Raw genomic sequence first — 14,838 nt, 5'->3', positions numbered from 1 at the left:
GATGAAAAGCGATTCTTGGCTTTTGTGTGTGAATGCAACAAAAGAGCTTTTATATACCGGATCAGAAACACGGCCATCTTCTCTTCCCCTTCTCTTGGCACTTCTGTACCTGTGTTGTGGGACAGAAAGAAGTAGAAGATGGAGCTCATTGAACTCATTTTATTCCAAGCCACTCTTTTTTTGGGGTGTGTGTGAAAATATCATAAAATAACTCCATTGTCGAAGGGTGTAAAGGAAAAATGACCGTATGTCTTGTTCTCCCATACGCAGTAAGAGGAAGTGATTTCATGCAAAAGTTTTGTCTCCGTTTTTCAACAGATTGCTTGTCATTAAAAAAGGGGGAAAAATCCAATCAGCATGACATTGAGGGTTTCTACACCAGATGAAAACTTCTGTAAAGTTCTCTTCCTTAAAAGCCAGCACACTTGTGATTCGTACATAGTGGGTCTTGATTAAAGAAGTTGGAATGGTTAGGGAAATCATAATATAAGGACACCTTGAAATAAGCATGGCAGCCTAGTGCTTAAGGAAGTTTAAAACAAATCCAAGTAGCGTTAGCATAAAAACTTCCTTGAACTTTAACATAGCAACTGTGAAGGACATCATGATCCTGGCACTAGTGTGTGCATGTGTGTGTGTACACACTGTAGATTGGCTTCATCTAGTTACTTCTCCTTTAGCCTCTTGCCTGTTCCTGCTTACCTGCATGTGCAAAGTGAGAAAAGATAGGAAGTTTTTCATAGGCTGCTTCTGCTCCTCCACCCCAATTGTATTATTTTTCCTTTTCAGCGGACATTGTTGGCTCCTTTCTTACTGGTGACTTCAGATCAGATCATGCTCTTGATGCAAAGGAGAGGCCAGCACCTTGCAGTGGGCTGGAACTTAAGATCTGGAGTAGTATAGATATATATTTACCTTGAATTGTTCTTCTGAGCTTGCTCACCTCCCTGCTACACACACACATGTACAGAGGGAAGAAAGTCCCTCACTGGAGCTGTGGCCTAGGCTGACCTACAACATACATCTGGAAAGGGGGAGGAAGAAAAGAGGGAGGGTGTTATTAAGCAAAGTGGTGGTTCTGACCACAGACAGAGGGTGCGGTATCTGACAAATCTCTAACATGAGAAGGTTGTTAGGTGGGGGGAGACTGGCTGGGTTGAGAGCCGAGGCACATGAAGTTTTGTAACCAGAAAATAACTGTATTGTACCCCCTCTGCCCAATGTTTGTGTTGGGGAATTTACTTGTGTATGGTCAAAGTTTCAAAATAAATGGGTGTATTACGACCACTCAACTGCATTTTGTTGCACTGTCAGTTTTTAAAGAACTCCATAAGAAAGTTGTTCAAGTGTGCATTTCAATACATGGTACCGACTAAATTGCGTTAGAGATTGTGAGCTGAAAGGTGATGGTAATTTTGGTTTCATAATCCAGAATGATGGGGTATACAGTTTCATCACCCCTTGGGACAACTGGAAGTTGATGGTTTTGGTCTGTGGTACTTTTGTGTTACAAAATAAGCTGCGCCCCTTATGTTCTGGTATGAGGGACAATAATTTAAAATAAGGATTTTGATCAGTATCTGAAATGTGCTCAAATGTGAGTCAGTCAAAATGTATTGAGACTTTTGAACATTCTACTCTTTTTGGTAGAAGGGAAGAAACAGGTGTAGGGTGGTTTGTTTTTTGAAATACAGTATAGTGCATTTCACCCTCTGTGACTATGGCTATAGAGATTCATACATTCATGATACACATTTTGGTCTAGTGCCAAAACTTAATTTGTGTAGCATTTAGGCTTCGTTATCCTTGATTACTTAACTTGGTACTATGACCCACTGCGTTTGTGGGACTTTCTGAATAATTGTGCACAGGATTGGTCTGCCAGACATATATTACCGTTAAGGAGTTGTCATTTCCTTGATGTAAGAATTGATACAAAGATTTGAATACTTCTTTATTAGAGAAATGTTGTTGTTTTTTTAACTTCATGAAAGTGCTAAATGTTTTCAGTTAGGCCATCAAGTATTTATAATTATTTGCATGTGCGGTAAGACGCATAGAACTCTTTGCATATTACTATACTGACCAAAGTGGTAAAAATAAAAATCCCACATGATGATTTTTACACCCTTTTGCTTGAGATCACTATGCTCACTTTCACCTGTTCCAGGTTGGTTGTACCAGTAGAGATTCTTAGTCTTTGTATGATGGATACCAAATTTTCTTCAATCATCTTTAGAAGCATCTTGAAAGGCTTCTAAATTAAATATCAGCCTTTTTTGCACTCTGGTACAGCTGCATTGAACTTGTAAGGATGCAGGGAAATGAAGTTAGGTAGAGTATAGACATTGCTATGTCTGCACTCACAGCAGATCTTGAAGCCATACGTCAAGGCACAACTATTTAAGCCAGGAGTTTTGTTGTGGGGCAGGCTTTTGTTGGGAGGGCAGAACCTCAGATTTGTATTGATTTTGATTGATTTAGGGGGCAGCTGCCTCCCTGCCCACCCTTAGCTATGCCTATGGGTGAATTGGATGGGGGGAAATTTAGTTCAATTACCATATGTATTTGTCTCTTGAAAAGGTCTTCAGAATTTGCTTGTTAATTCTCTTGTCTTATGCGCTACTTGAAAAGCCACAGTCTAAGAATATAATATGCATTATTTTGTGATATCTTTCAAAGAGATTGCACTCATTAGTTTTGTGAAAGCTATTTTTTCTGCACTGCTCCCCCCCACCCCGTCCCCATGATGTTTATTGTCCTGTTTCACCTCTTGGAAAATATACAGAAAGAACTGCTAGAGAGCTGAGGAACAGAGGGATGAGGCTGATTTACACAATTATTTTCATGTAGATAGACTGCTTGAGTGGCTCATTCAACCTGACTGCATGAAGAGGTGGCTTTCTGATGTCACTGTTCAGTTTGCCCATCCCTACATGGTGATGCAAGGTAAAGGTGTATAAACCTGATTGAGTGCTGATGAGTGAATGCCAGTTGCTGCTGGACAATTTCACCACACAGGTTGAATACCATCAAATACATTTAGGTGTGCATTGAGTTGCAATGGCATTGCCAATTTGTTTTCTAGGGAAAGCTTCAAACCTTAACACCTGCATAACAGGTGAATTTCCCATTGCTGCATCAAAGGGACTACCTATGTTAGTCTGTTGTAGCAAAAAACCTACAAGGAATACTGTGGCACTTTAAGGTATATGTCAGATTTATTTTAAAGTTTTGAATGTTCTGCAGGACATCTGCATGTGCTTTACATCCATATGCTGGAAGAAGCTTCACTTGCTGAATTTCTGTTTCTACCGCTGTGAAAGGGAAAGAGCCTTGCCAGAAAAAAATTAATTGTACATATTGGCCCAAAGTGACAATCTGAGAAGATGGCTTCGCCATCTTTCTTGTTCTGAGTAGACTGTGAGAATGGAAGAGAATGGATATATTCAGTAGAAAGATAACGTATCAACATATTTTGTCAAAGGTTGCAGGACAAGGGAATGGGTATCTTTCATCCTGAACGTGGACAGATCCTGCAGTTGTAGAAAAGAGTGGTGGAAATGATCAGTGTGCTGGCGCAACTCTCCTATAAGGAAGATTTGGGGGTCAGTAGTTTAGAAAAACGGTGGGGGGATGACGACTAAGGTGTATACAGTGCTGTTTTTTCTAGAAAAAGAGGCCCCGGAACTCAACATGAACGCCTCCATTGTTCTCTTTCGATGGCAAGGGCACCCACCTGAGAGGTTCCGGAACTGAGTTCTGGTGAGTTCCGGCTGAAAAAAAGCCCCCTTGAAATCCCTTCTCAAAACCCACCTTTTCCACGAAGCTTTTGGCATAATCCCATAATACCTGTGGAACTAAATCTCGTCACATGGCAGCTGAAGCAACTGCAGGCTCCTTTGCCCTCCTCTGTTGATTTCTCTGTGTTGAATTTTCGATTGTGAGCTCCTTGGGGCAGGAACCTGCTCTCATACTTTGCAAAGCACCATGTGCATTGCTGGCACCAAACAAATAATATGAACGCCATTATTTTTATAGGCGAACATTTCATGGTTGTATATAGGGTATAGTGGAAACCATTACTTTGTGTTAGGACCCAAAGGGGTGCACATTTTGTACCAAGCAGTTGTGATATCCTGGACAGGGGCAGTCATCTCAAGAAGGGGTTTCATTTATTTGGGGTTGGGAGCAGGGCCAGCCTGCCCATGAGGCAAGGTGAAGTGACTGCCTTAGGTGGAAGGGTCCCACCAGAGCAGCAGTTCCTGATGTCAAACCTTCTTACCCAGTGGCGTAGCGTGGGTTGTCAGCACCCGGGGCAAGGCAAGTAATTTGCGCCCCCCCCCCACTGCACTGTCCCTCCCCCAGATAGTCCCTCGCTCTCTCTCCGCACCGCACCGCACGCCTGGCACCCCCCCCCCCACAGTGGGCGGCGACCCGGCGGCTCGGATCAGATTCGCACAGCCAGCACTGCAGTGAGAGAGAGAGTGAGTGAGCCAGGTAGGGGCAGAGAGCTGCGAGTGCGAGCGCCCCCCCCCCAGATGTTGCGCCCGGTGCGGCCAGCCCCCCCTGCACCCCCCATGCTACGCCACTGTTCTTACCCGCTTGTTCCTGATGCAGACCTTCCCTGACCTCTTCTTGGCTGACGGGTAGCTATTTGGGGGTCTGTGTCAGGTGCCAAGATGTCTTTGGCCAATCCGGGGTGGGAGGAGTATTGTTTGTTAAAAGACTACTTGAAGGTATATATGATAAGATTGGCTGGAGGTTTCTGAATTTGCGTCTCCTAGTGGCTTGATTGTTTTGAACTGAAAGCCAAATTAAAACTAGGAAAGTCAATAGAATTTGGATGAAAAGCATGAAAGAAAAACAGAATGAGGGCGGGTCTGTAATGGGCTCTTATACTGACTTGTTTGCTCCTAAATCAGCATAAGGATGGGAGCCTTTCTGCAGCATTTTCTCCTTTCTGGATTTTCTTCCCCCTTCTTCTGTACTTCATTCCACAAGTTTAACCTCACAGTCAATGTCTCTTTAAAACATGCGCAGTTAAACATAAAGTAAGCAAACTTTTAAAGAAATTAGAAGTTAAGCATGTACTTAATTCTCTTCCTTTGAATGAGATTTACAAGTGCTTAACTTTAGCGGCACCGTGCCCAAATTCAAGTTCAGATTTTGATCCGATAGATCACACTTGCTCTCTTGATAAGTGCAAGGGAGTAGAAGACTGTGTTGGAATTTTAATTCACGTGGAATTACTGTGGTGGGGAAGAATCCAATATCAGAAGCTAGTGGAAATTGAATATCCTGCTTTGGAATCTTTCCTGCAAGGCTACCAAGGTTTTCCAAATCAGTTTGAATGTTTCCATAATACTGTAATAGTAATTCCTCCATGATAATTATTCTTTAAATTCTCTCATGAAGGGAAATGTTATGTACATTTGAACTGCCCTTGAGAGAGATAAATAAATACATACTGCAGGGGAGCAATTATAGTGCTATGTGGTATATATGTTTATTTACCTCTAAGTGGGGAAAACTGGGATAGGTTTGGTGCTGTGGTGTGCTTCCATGTAGAGGAAAATATTTTGTGTCTTGTTGGTAACCGTCTTGTTATAATGTATCATGCACAAAACATATCTTTGTTTGCATCCGAATAATAGCATTTTCTTTATAGCGTTTATTTGGGGTGGGGAAGGAGTGGAATCCTGAATGTTTAAAGAGAGGGTAGTAGCTTACCGTCATGTCAGTTCACGTCCGTTTAATTGAGGTTGTCTTTGTATATTATGAAATACTCCAGGCGTCAGTGTTGATGGTTGAGGGCAGCAGGAAACAGACTGGAAGACATGAATGCAGGATAAAAAAAAGAGCCCAGCACTGAGGTCAGAAAAAGGTTTTGCAGAGCGAGATTTAGATCAGCATTTCAGAATGTTATACTCTCTTTCATGTAATATTTTTTAAAGTTCAAACAGCAAAAATTGTATATGCCTCCTGTGTTCTAGGGCAAATAAAGGTAGTATTTTGCAGATATTTGGAAACTTCTTACAGCTTTTGCAGGGAACTTAACACCGAAATTTCAATATGGGGAAACCAGTGGAGGAAGGGCAGAGTCATGGAAGAAGGAATCGGCTATAGAAGTATATGTGTTTCTTTCTGTTACCTCTGCTTGCATGCCCTCTAATATTTATCTGATGAAAATAGGGACATCCTATTCAATAATAATAATAATAATAATAATAATTGTAATTTTTCTGTTTATACCCCACCCATCCGACTGGGTTGCCGCAGCCACTCTGGGCAGCTTCCAACATATACAAAAACATTAAACATTTTTTAAGAAACCTTCCCGATACAGGGCTGCCTTCAGATGGCTTAGGGGTCGGATAACTCCATGCACTCCAACATTTCTCCGATGAAACATTTATCCAATGATAATTTCTCTGATGAAAATAGGTATGTCCTAAGGAAAACCGGGACTTTCTGGGTTCAAATCAGAAACTGGGATGGCTTCTGTAAATCTGGAACTGTCCCTGGAAAAGAGGGACACTTGATATCTTCAAACACTCTTACTAGGTAGTCGGCCCCACTGAACACAGTGGAACCCCTGACCAAACTTCCATAGTTTTGTGTTGCTAGTTGGAGCCAGTGTGGTGTAGTGGTTAGAGTGTTGGGCTGGTCAACCATGAAACCATGAAATCCCTGATCAACCATGAAACTTACTGGGTGACCTTGGGCCAGTCACACTCTCTCAGTCTAACCTATCTCAAGGTGTTGTCGGGAGAATGAAATGTGGAGGAGAACCAAGTAGCCCACTTTGAGCTTCTTGGTTATAAATGTGATCAATAAATAGTGACAATAGGATATGGGGATGAGGATGATGGTTTGGGTTAGGATGCTGGTGCAACTGAAATTGGAAGCCCTGCTTTATTCAGATCCCAGTTTTGCCCAAAATACCAGCGGAAGGTGCGTGAATGGAATGCTGCTTCAAGAATCGCAACAAACAAAATACGTGAAACCAGGGCATTTTGAAACGCATCGTCTGTCTGTACATATTTTAAGCAGGAGGGTCCAACTTTTCCTTACGTACTTCTAGTTCTTATGTGTATTCAGTTTGAGCGGAATTTAAGCTACTACAACAAAGCTTTCTTGCTTGGGTCTCGCAACTTTACTGGGGTTCACTGAAGATGATTGCTTGAAATTGCTCATATTTGGGTGGCTTCCCCACTATATTTAATCTCCAATAAATATTGGTATTTATAGCCCCACTTTCTTGTGTGAAGAAGTACATTTCTGGCCCAGAGGTTTTAAAACAAGAAACATAATCCCTGCCCCCACGCACACAGAAACAAAAATACTTTAAAAGAGTGCATTTTAGATGTTTCCCAATTTCCCAAGCTTAAAAGACAAGCCTGGAAAGCACAGAGAAACCTTCTAACCCTCAAGAAAGGATTTCTATTCCGTCACTATTCGGATAAGGAAACATGGCTTTGTCCCTGGAGCTGTTTTGACGGTATCTCCTTCATCGGAGCCCTGCAGTCTAAAACCTGTCTCGCCTGAATTCCTTTTGCAGTTTTAAACGATTTAAACCTGACTCCAGCGGGCGAGCTAAGTTAGTGCTAAAGCAGGGGTGAGAAGGGAGCAGAGATGATTCCTCCACTTTGGCCACTTCTAGGCAAAGAGATTTGCAGGTGTCATTCACACTTTATCATGTGTGACACTTGCAAGGCTTGCTGCTAGGCTGCGGAGACTTGCTCCTGGGTAGTCCAATACAAACCATCATCTAAAGCAGGGGTCAGCAAACTTTTCAGCAGGGGGTTGGTCTACTGTCCCTCAGACCTTGTGGGGGGCCGGGCTATACAGTGGTACCTCGGGTTACATAAGCTTCAGGTTACATACGCTTCAGGTTACAGACTCCGCTAACCCAGAAATAATACCTTGGGTTAAGAACTTTGCTTCAGGATGAGAACAGAAATTGAGTGGTGGCGGCGCAGCAGCAGCAGGAGGCCCCATTAGCTAAAGTGCTGCTTCAGGTTAAGAACAGTTTCAGGTTAAGAACGGACCTCTGGAATGAATTAAGTACGTAACCAGAGGTATCACTGTATTTTGAAAAATAAATATGAACAAATTCCTATGCCCTACAAATAACCCAGAGACGCATTTTAAATAAAAGGACACATTCTACTCATGTAAAAACATGCTGATTCCTGGACTGTCTGTGGGCCGGATTGAGAAGGCGATTGGGCCAGATCTGGCCCCCGGGCCTTAGTTTGCCTACTCATGATCTAAACTCAAAGTACTGTTTTCTCTGCCTCCTAAGCATTGCCGTACTTCCTGGGGGAAGCTGGAGTCTTGCCACAGCCTCAAGTGTAGCCTGTGATCCACGTACTAATATACTGCAGAGTGCTATTCTCCATTCTTAGGTGTTGTTGGAGTACACCTGGCTTAGCTGACTGGGGCTGCAGTCCAACAACACTGGTGGACTAAATGCTGGAGAACGCTGTTGCACAGCAGCACTTGACAACCTGGCACTTGACAACCTGGTGCCCTCCAATCGTTTTGGACAGCCATTCTCATCAGCCCAGCAAGCACAGCCCAGTGTTTTTTCTCAAAATCACAAGAAATCATTTTTTAAATCTTTGTCACTTTACACAGTGATTTACTGAGTAACACAAGGGGCGGGGGGAAATGGACCTCTGCCTAGAGCAACTTACAATTTAGCAGGGCTAGAGGTGAGCAGGCAACGAAGACGGGGTAGGGAAAGAATTTGGAAATGGAGGTTAGCAAGGTGTTGTGGTTAATTCTGAAGTGCAGGCACTCTTTATTCCAATCCCCATAGTCATGTCCCCATAGCCTGCCTTTTCTAAGACTATAACATAAAAATGAACCTTTGACTCAAGCAGATACAGTGGTACCTCTGGTTACGAACTTAATTCGTTCTGGAGGTCCTTTCTTAACCTGAAACTGTTCTTAACCTGAGGTACCACTTTAGCTAATGTGGCCTCCCGCTGCCACCACGCGATTTCTGTTCTCATCCTGAGGTAAAGTTCTTAACCCGAGGTACTATTTCTGGGTTAGCAGAAATTTGTAATACTAGCAGTAGAGCCAGTGATATAAATGACTTTAAGTTAAGTGTGTTCTGACCATCACTAGTTTTTGTTCTGTGACATGGATACAGTCATACCTCGGGATGAATACGCTTCAGCTTAAATATTTTCGGGTTGCGCTCCACGGCGACCCAGAAGGAGCGCGTTACTTCCGGGTTTCGCCGCTTGCGCATGCACAGACGCTCAAAATGATGTCATGCACGGAAGCGGCGAAACGTGGCCCGCGCAGAGGCGCAGTCGCGTCTTACGTTCGCTTCAGGAAGTGAACAGGGCTCCAGAATGGATTCCATTCACATCCAGAGGTACCACAGTACATTGTGCTGCTCACAACATTTTCTTAAGAGCCTAGAATTTTGGGTCGGATCTCTCTCAGCCCTGCCTGGAGATACTTGAGACTGAACCTTGGATCTTTTGCAGGCAATGTGTGTGCTCTGACCCTGAGCCATGGCCCTTTCCCATATCGTCTGCTGTTCATAGATGTGAGAGCATCACCAAGACAGCCCTACAAAGAGGAGTAACCAACCTCAACTCAGTGGGCCTGCACCACTTACCTGACCTCCCTCCCTCCAGCGTTGACTTGTCAGAGGGGGTAAGCAGCAAGGCCCCCCTGCGTCATCCACTAAGGCTCACTCCTGGTGAATGGTGAATGGAAGAAAGGCAACCCCAGAAAACCTTGAGAAAGCAGGCAGAGGAGATAGTGGTTTCTAGCAGCGATCAACCAGACTTAGGCTCTGTTTTCTGAAAGAAGATGCAGCCCGCCTGCCTTTTCTCTGGAGAGCCAGTTGGTGTAGTGGTTAAGAGCAGTAGACTCGTAATCTGGGGAACCGGGTTCGCGTCTCCGCTCCTCCACATGCAGCTGCTGGGTGACCTTGGGCTAGTCACACTTCTTTGAAGTCTCTCAGTCTCACTCACCTCACAGAGTGTTTGTTGTGGGGGAGGAAGGGAAAGGAGAATGTTAGCCGCTTTGAGACTCTTTCGGGTAGTGATAAAGTGGGATATCAAATCCAAACTCCTCCTCCTATTCTTCTTCTTCATCTTCTTCTCCCTGTGCCAAGTCTAGAAACGGCGTAAGAATGAAGTGACATAACCGCTGTTCACATTTTCCCTGGTGGAAATGTATTGGTGTCTTTTCTTACAGCTCATTATTTATGAGACTTATTTAAACACTTTCCTCCTCCTGTTTGTCTGGCATCATCTTGCCACAAAACAAACAAGCAGCCCAAATAAAATAATTTATTTTTTTCAAAAGTTTGTTTTGTAATTACATATTTATTGAATTGCTCTATCTCTAATTAATCTTGGCAGGCAGGGAGTGATTTCTTGGTAATGATGCCAGGCTCAGAAACGTATAGAAGTTAGCAGTGAAGTTCTTTCTCCAGCGTATCTGTGCAGAATAATGATCTGTCTTGCCCACATACCTGCCTAATTCCCCTGCCCCACCTCCCAATACAAGGTGTAGGAGGATCAGTGTTAGACCTTGGCATCCTCAGGCAGTTGCTGATGTCTCGACGCTTTGAAAAGACCGCTACCTACCCTTGACTCCCTGATCCTTGCTTCCATTGTCTGTTTGTGTGCATGCTTGCTTGCCAGTGGCTCTGTACAAGCAAGCAGATGGTGCTGAGGATCACTATGGCATCCTGCCAAGGATCTCTTGATACCTGTAGCCATTCCTAGTAGGCTGTGAAGCACAGACTGGGAACCTGTGGCTTTCCAGGTGTTGTTGGACTTCCAAGTCCCATCAACCAAAGCCAACATGGCCAGTGGTCAGGGCTGATGGGGTCTGGAGTTCAACGAGCCACACGTTCCCCATCTCTGCTGCAAAACAAAACTAGGATAGATATTTAAATAGGTAGTGCCCTGAATAAAAGTAAATAAACTGTGTTCAAAGGATAGCATGCCATGACTGAGTTTCTAAGGATGCCCTGTCCAGCGCTCTAAGAATATTCTCTCCAGTGGTCTGAAAATGTCTGATTACCTCTATTCTGTGCTGATTTGAGAAGAATTAATATGATGTTTCTCAAACTTTCTTTAAACTTGCTCTTCCTTCTGAGCTCACCAGTTGCTCCCCACAACCAAGGGTTTGATGGGTGTGTAAGAATTATCCAGTGCCTCCATGGGCAATCCTAAGAACCTGCGGATCAAACTAATATTAAAAATGTTGACATCATCACCCCAATAGACACAAACAGAGCAGATCTTTTCTCCAGAAGACTCTTAGTTGCTTTTCCTGCAATAGCCTCTCCTGAGTACCCCACCAGAGGTGGTTGGTTTCTCCAGCTTTCAGAATTCCCCCTTGGAATTTCAGGCGGAGAGATCAAGAGACCCCCCCACCCCCAGCCACAACTTGTCTTGTGGGTCGCTCTCAAAATTCTGTCGCTCTTGAACTCCTTGCCAGTTTCACACTCAGCTTTTACACACCTGCTGAAACCCTCTGCAGGCTTATGCAGGCACCTAAGAACACATCTTTCCGTAATAGTGCACTGGTTTCTGATGTTAACTTCTTTATTGCATGGGTTATTTGTGTATTTTAATTTTTTTGTATTATCATGGTGAGCTACACTGATATTTTTAATGCATAGTGATATAGAAATATTTTTCTAAATAACAACAAGCCTTTGGATTAGTCTCGTCTGTGTGCTGCATTTGAAGGTGGTTTTGACTTGCTTAATTTATAGATTGGCATCTACCTCCGGGGTCATTCTCAATTAGCTGCTACATCAAAGCTCACGAAGCCTAGCCCTAGGGGAAGGGTCAAGGCTAGGTTGAGGTGGGCTGCATCAAGATCTCTGGCCTTCTTAAGAGGCCTTTGCTATGGAGCAGGCAGGAGCTGTTGGAAGAGGGAGGGCGAGGAGAAAAGGCGCAGCAGTGCCTTCTCTGCACTTGGCAGAGCTGCTGCAGTGTGCCGTTGGAGAGTGCCATTGAAAATGTAATCATTGGGCTCTCCCCCACGTTTTTATCATCTCCTCCCGCCTCTTATCTTCCTCCCCCATGTTCCTTCTGCCACTCACTCTCAGGAAATGGTACCTATAAAAAGTTATTTCAATGAAGCGTGGTGAGATAAGCAGCAAGGAACTCTTTTTCAAACGTCCAGGGGAGAGCGTCAATACTCAGTAGTTACAGGGAGAAAAATGACAGTACAGTGTTGTTGTTTTTTGGGGCGGGCGGGCAGGGGGAGGCTTGAGCACTGAGTGAAATTGTTGACCGGTGTGTCCTCTGTATTCAACACTAAACGAAAGAAAAAGCACATTTCAGTAAAGTAATCTAGGGAAGCTCAGTTCCGCAAACTATGAATTATGTCGCTGCAGCAAGGGCACATGATTTATATCATGCATTTTGCTATGCTTTCGCTAGTCGTAGGGAGAGCCAGAAACGAACGTGGTTGTCTCTGTACCATACCTTTAAAGTGTACTCTTGTACCACTTGTAACAGCTATTATTTCTCCCAAAGAGTCTTGGGAACTGTAGTTCGTTAAGGGTGTCGAGACTAATTAAGAGACTTCCCTAACAGAGCTACAATTCCCAGCACTCTTAGCATACTACAGTTCCCAGGATTCCTTGAGAGAAGGGAAGCCAAATGTCTTTTGAAAACCTTTTTACTTAGGTCTTTATGGCATGATTTTTCTTTTTCTGTATTTATTTATTTTTAATGAGATTATTCTGGGTCTTCTGTTGCTTTTCATAATTATAAGTTGTACTCTTCCTTGCTATATTTTTTTGTTAAGGTGCAGATTATGAATTTGTAAATAATTAAATACATATGGAAGCCGCTGGGGGAGGTCACCAGGAGATTTGAAATGTGGTGTCAGTAGTAGGCTGATGATACCCATCTCTATTTTTTGTTATCTTAAGAATAAGGGGAGTCTCTTCAGGTGCTGGGCTGGAATGGGCTATGAGGGCCAATAAACTGAGACTAAATCATGACAAGATGGAAGCATTGTGGGTTGGTGATTCTTGTATCCAGGAAGTGGATAGGCAGCCTCTTCTGGATGGGAGCCTAGGCTCCCTGAAAGAGCAGGTACGTAGTCTTAAGGCTACTCCTTGATCCAACACTATCTCTGGAGGCTCAGGTAGCCTCAAGGGCACAGAATGCTTTCTTTGAGCTATGGCAGGTTCTCTAGTTTGGAATAGGTAGGTTAGTTTTGGGAGGGTGATCATTTTGATCATGGCTATTTTGTCTGAGAGAGTGAAATTCATGTTGTTCCATCTCTTTAGGTCTTTGTTTATTTGTCGCCACAGGGGCTTGTAGTTGTGGAGGTATAATTTATTGAGGTTTCTGGTTATTTGTACCCCATGGTATCTGAACTTGGTGTGGCAAAGTTTTATCTTGGTGACATTAGTGAGTTCTTTTGGGGTGTGGGGAGGGGTGGTGAAGCACATAGCTTCTGACTTTACAAAATTTACCGTATTTTTTGCTCTATAAGACTCACTTTTTCCCTCCTAAAAAGTAAGGGGAAATGTGTGTGCGTCTTATGGAGCGAATGCAGGCTGCGCAGCTATCACAGAAGCCAGAACAGCAAGAGGGATCACTGCTTTCGCTGCGCAGCGATCCCTCTTGTTGTTCTAGCTTCTGAGATTTAGAATATTTTTTTTTCATGTTTTCCTCCTCCAAAAACTAGGTGCGTCTTATGGTCTGGCGCGTCTTATAGAGCAAAAAATACGGTACTTGTAGGCCCGACACCATTGCAAATGTGTTGAGTTGTCTGTTTAGGGAGGTTGCTGTGTTTATGGAATCTGGTGTTGTGACCATTAGGTCATCTGCAAAAAGCCCTAATTTGTAGGTTCTGCCTTTTATTTCCACTCCCTTGATGTCTATGGCTGATCGGATTCGGATTGCTAAGGGTTCCAGAGCCAGGATAAATAAGAAGGGAGACAGTGGGCATCCTTGTTTTGTGCCTCTTTGGATTGCTATGGTATTAGAGTCCATATTGTTAGTTCTGCATTTTGCTGAGGCTTGGGAGTATATTTGTTTGAGGATTTGTAGGAAGTAGGGGCCAAATTTCATGCTAGTTAGTACTGCTAACAGGTATTTCCACTCTAAGCAATTATGGCCATTCTTGGAGGGAAAGAGAGAGAGAGCCTTGCTGTAGCAACTTAGGCTCTGGGAATGTTCTTTTTGCTGTTTTGAATGACTGTAATTTGCTTTACGTGGGGCTGCCCTTAAACATGGGCAGTAAACTTACATTGACTGGGGCAGCCAGCTGAGATAATATCAGTCCTAAAGGACCTTCGCTGGCCATGTCTTTGTTTCTGGGCTGTATTTAAGGTGCTGCTATTGACATATAATGCCCTAAATCAGTGTTCCCCAACCTTGGGCCTCCAGCTGTTTTTGGACTACAATTCCCATCATCCTTGACCACTGGTCTTGCTAGCGAGGGATGATGGGAGTTGTAGTCCAAAAACAGCTGGAGGCCCAAGGTTGGGGAACACTGCCCTAAATGACTTGGAGCCCAGGTATTCAAAAGAATTCCTCTCCTGTACGCAGTGTTCGAAATTAACCAGGCGCCAGGCGCATTTTGCACCTGGGTATCGGCCACTTGCAACCAAGTGAAGATGCTTGGGGGTCAGGATGGCGCCTGACATCTCCACCACCTGGAGATGTGTACCTGGGGATCATTGGATCTTGACTGTTTTCGCACATTAGCAACACATCCTGTAGAATTCTATCCCTTAGATTTTATCTGTGCAATCAGAATGAATCTCAGGAACCAAAATGCTTTTTCTGTACAGCCTGAGCAGGAGCA

General features: G+C 43.8%; 1 protein-coding gene across 2 annotated transcripts in view; it reads left to right on the top strand.

Moving 5' to 3' along the window:
- GRHL2 (grainyhead like transcription factor 2) overlaps nucleotides 1-14,838 on the top strand; it is a 74,218-nt gene that overhangs the window by 751 nt on the left and 58,629 nt on the right. The window lies entirely within an intron of this gene.

The sequence above is a fragment of the Podarcis tiliguerta genome, assembly GCF_965153285.1.
Source record: "Podarcis tiliguerta genome assembly, chromosome: 7".
In the NCBI taxonomy this organism is placed as follows: domain Eukaryota; kingdom Metazoa; phylum Chordata; class Lepidosauria; order Squamata; family Lacertidae; genus Podarcis; species Podarcis tiliguerta.
Note: the sequence above shows the minus strand (reverse complement) of the source record. Positions and strands in the feature narration are given on the sequence as shown.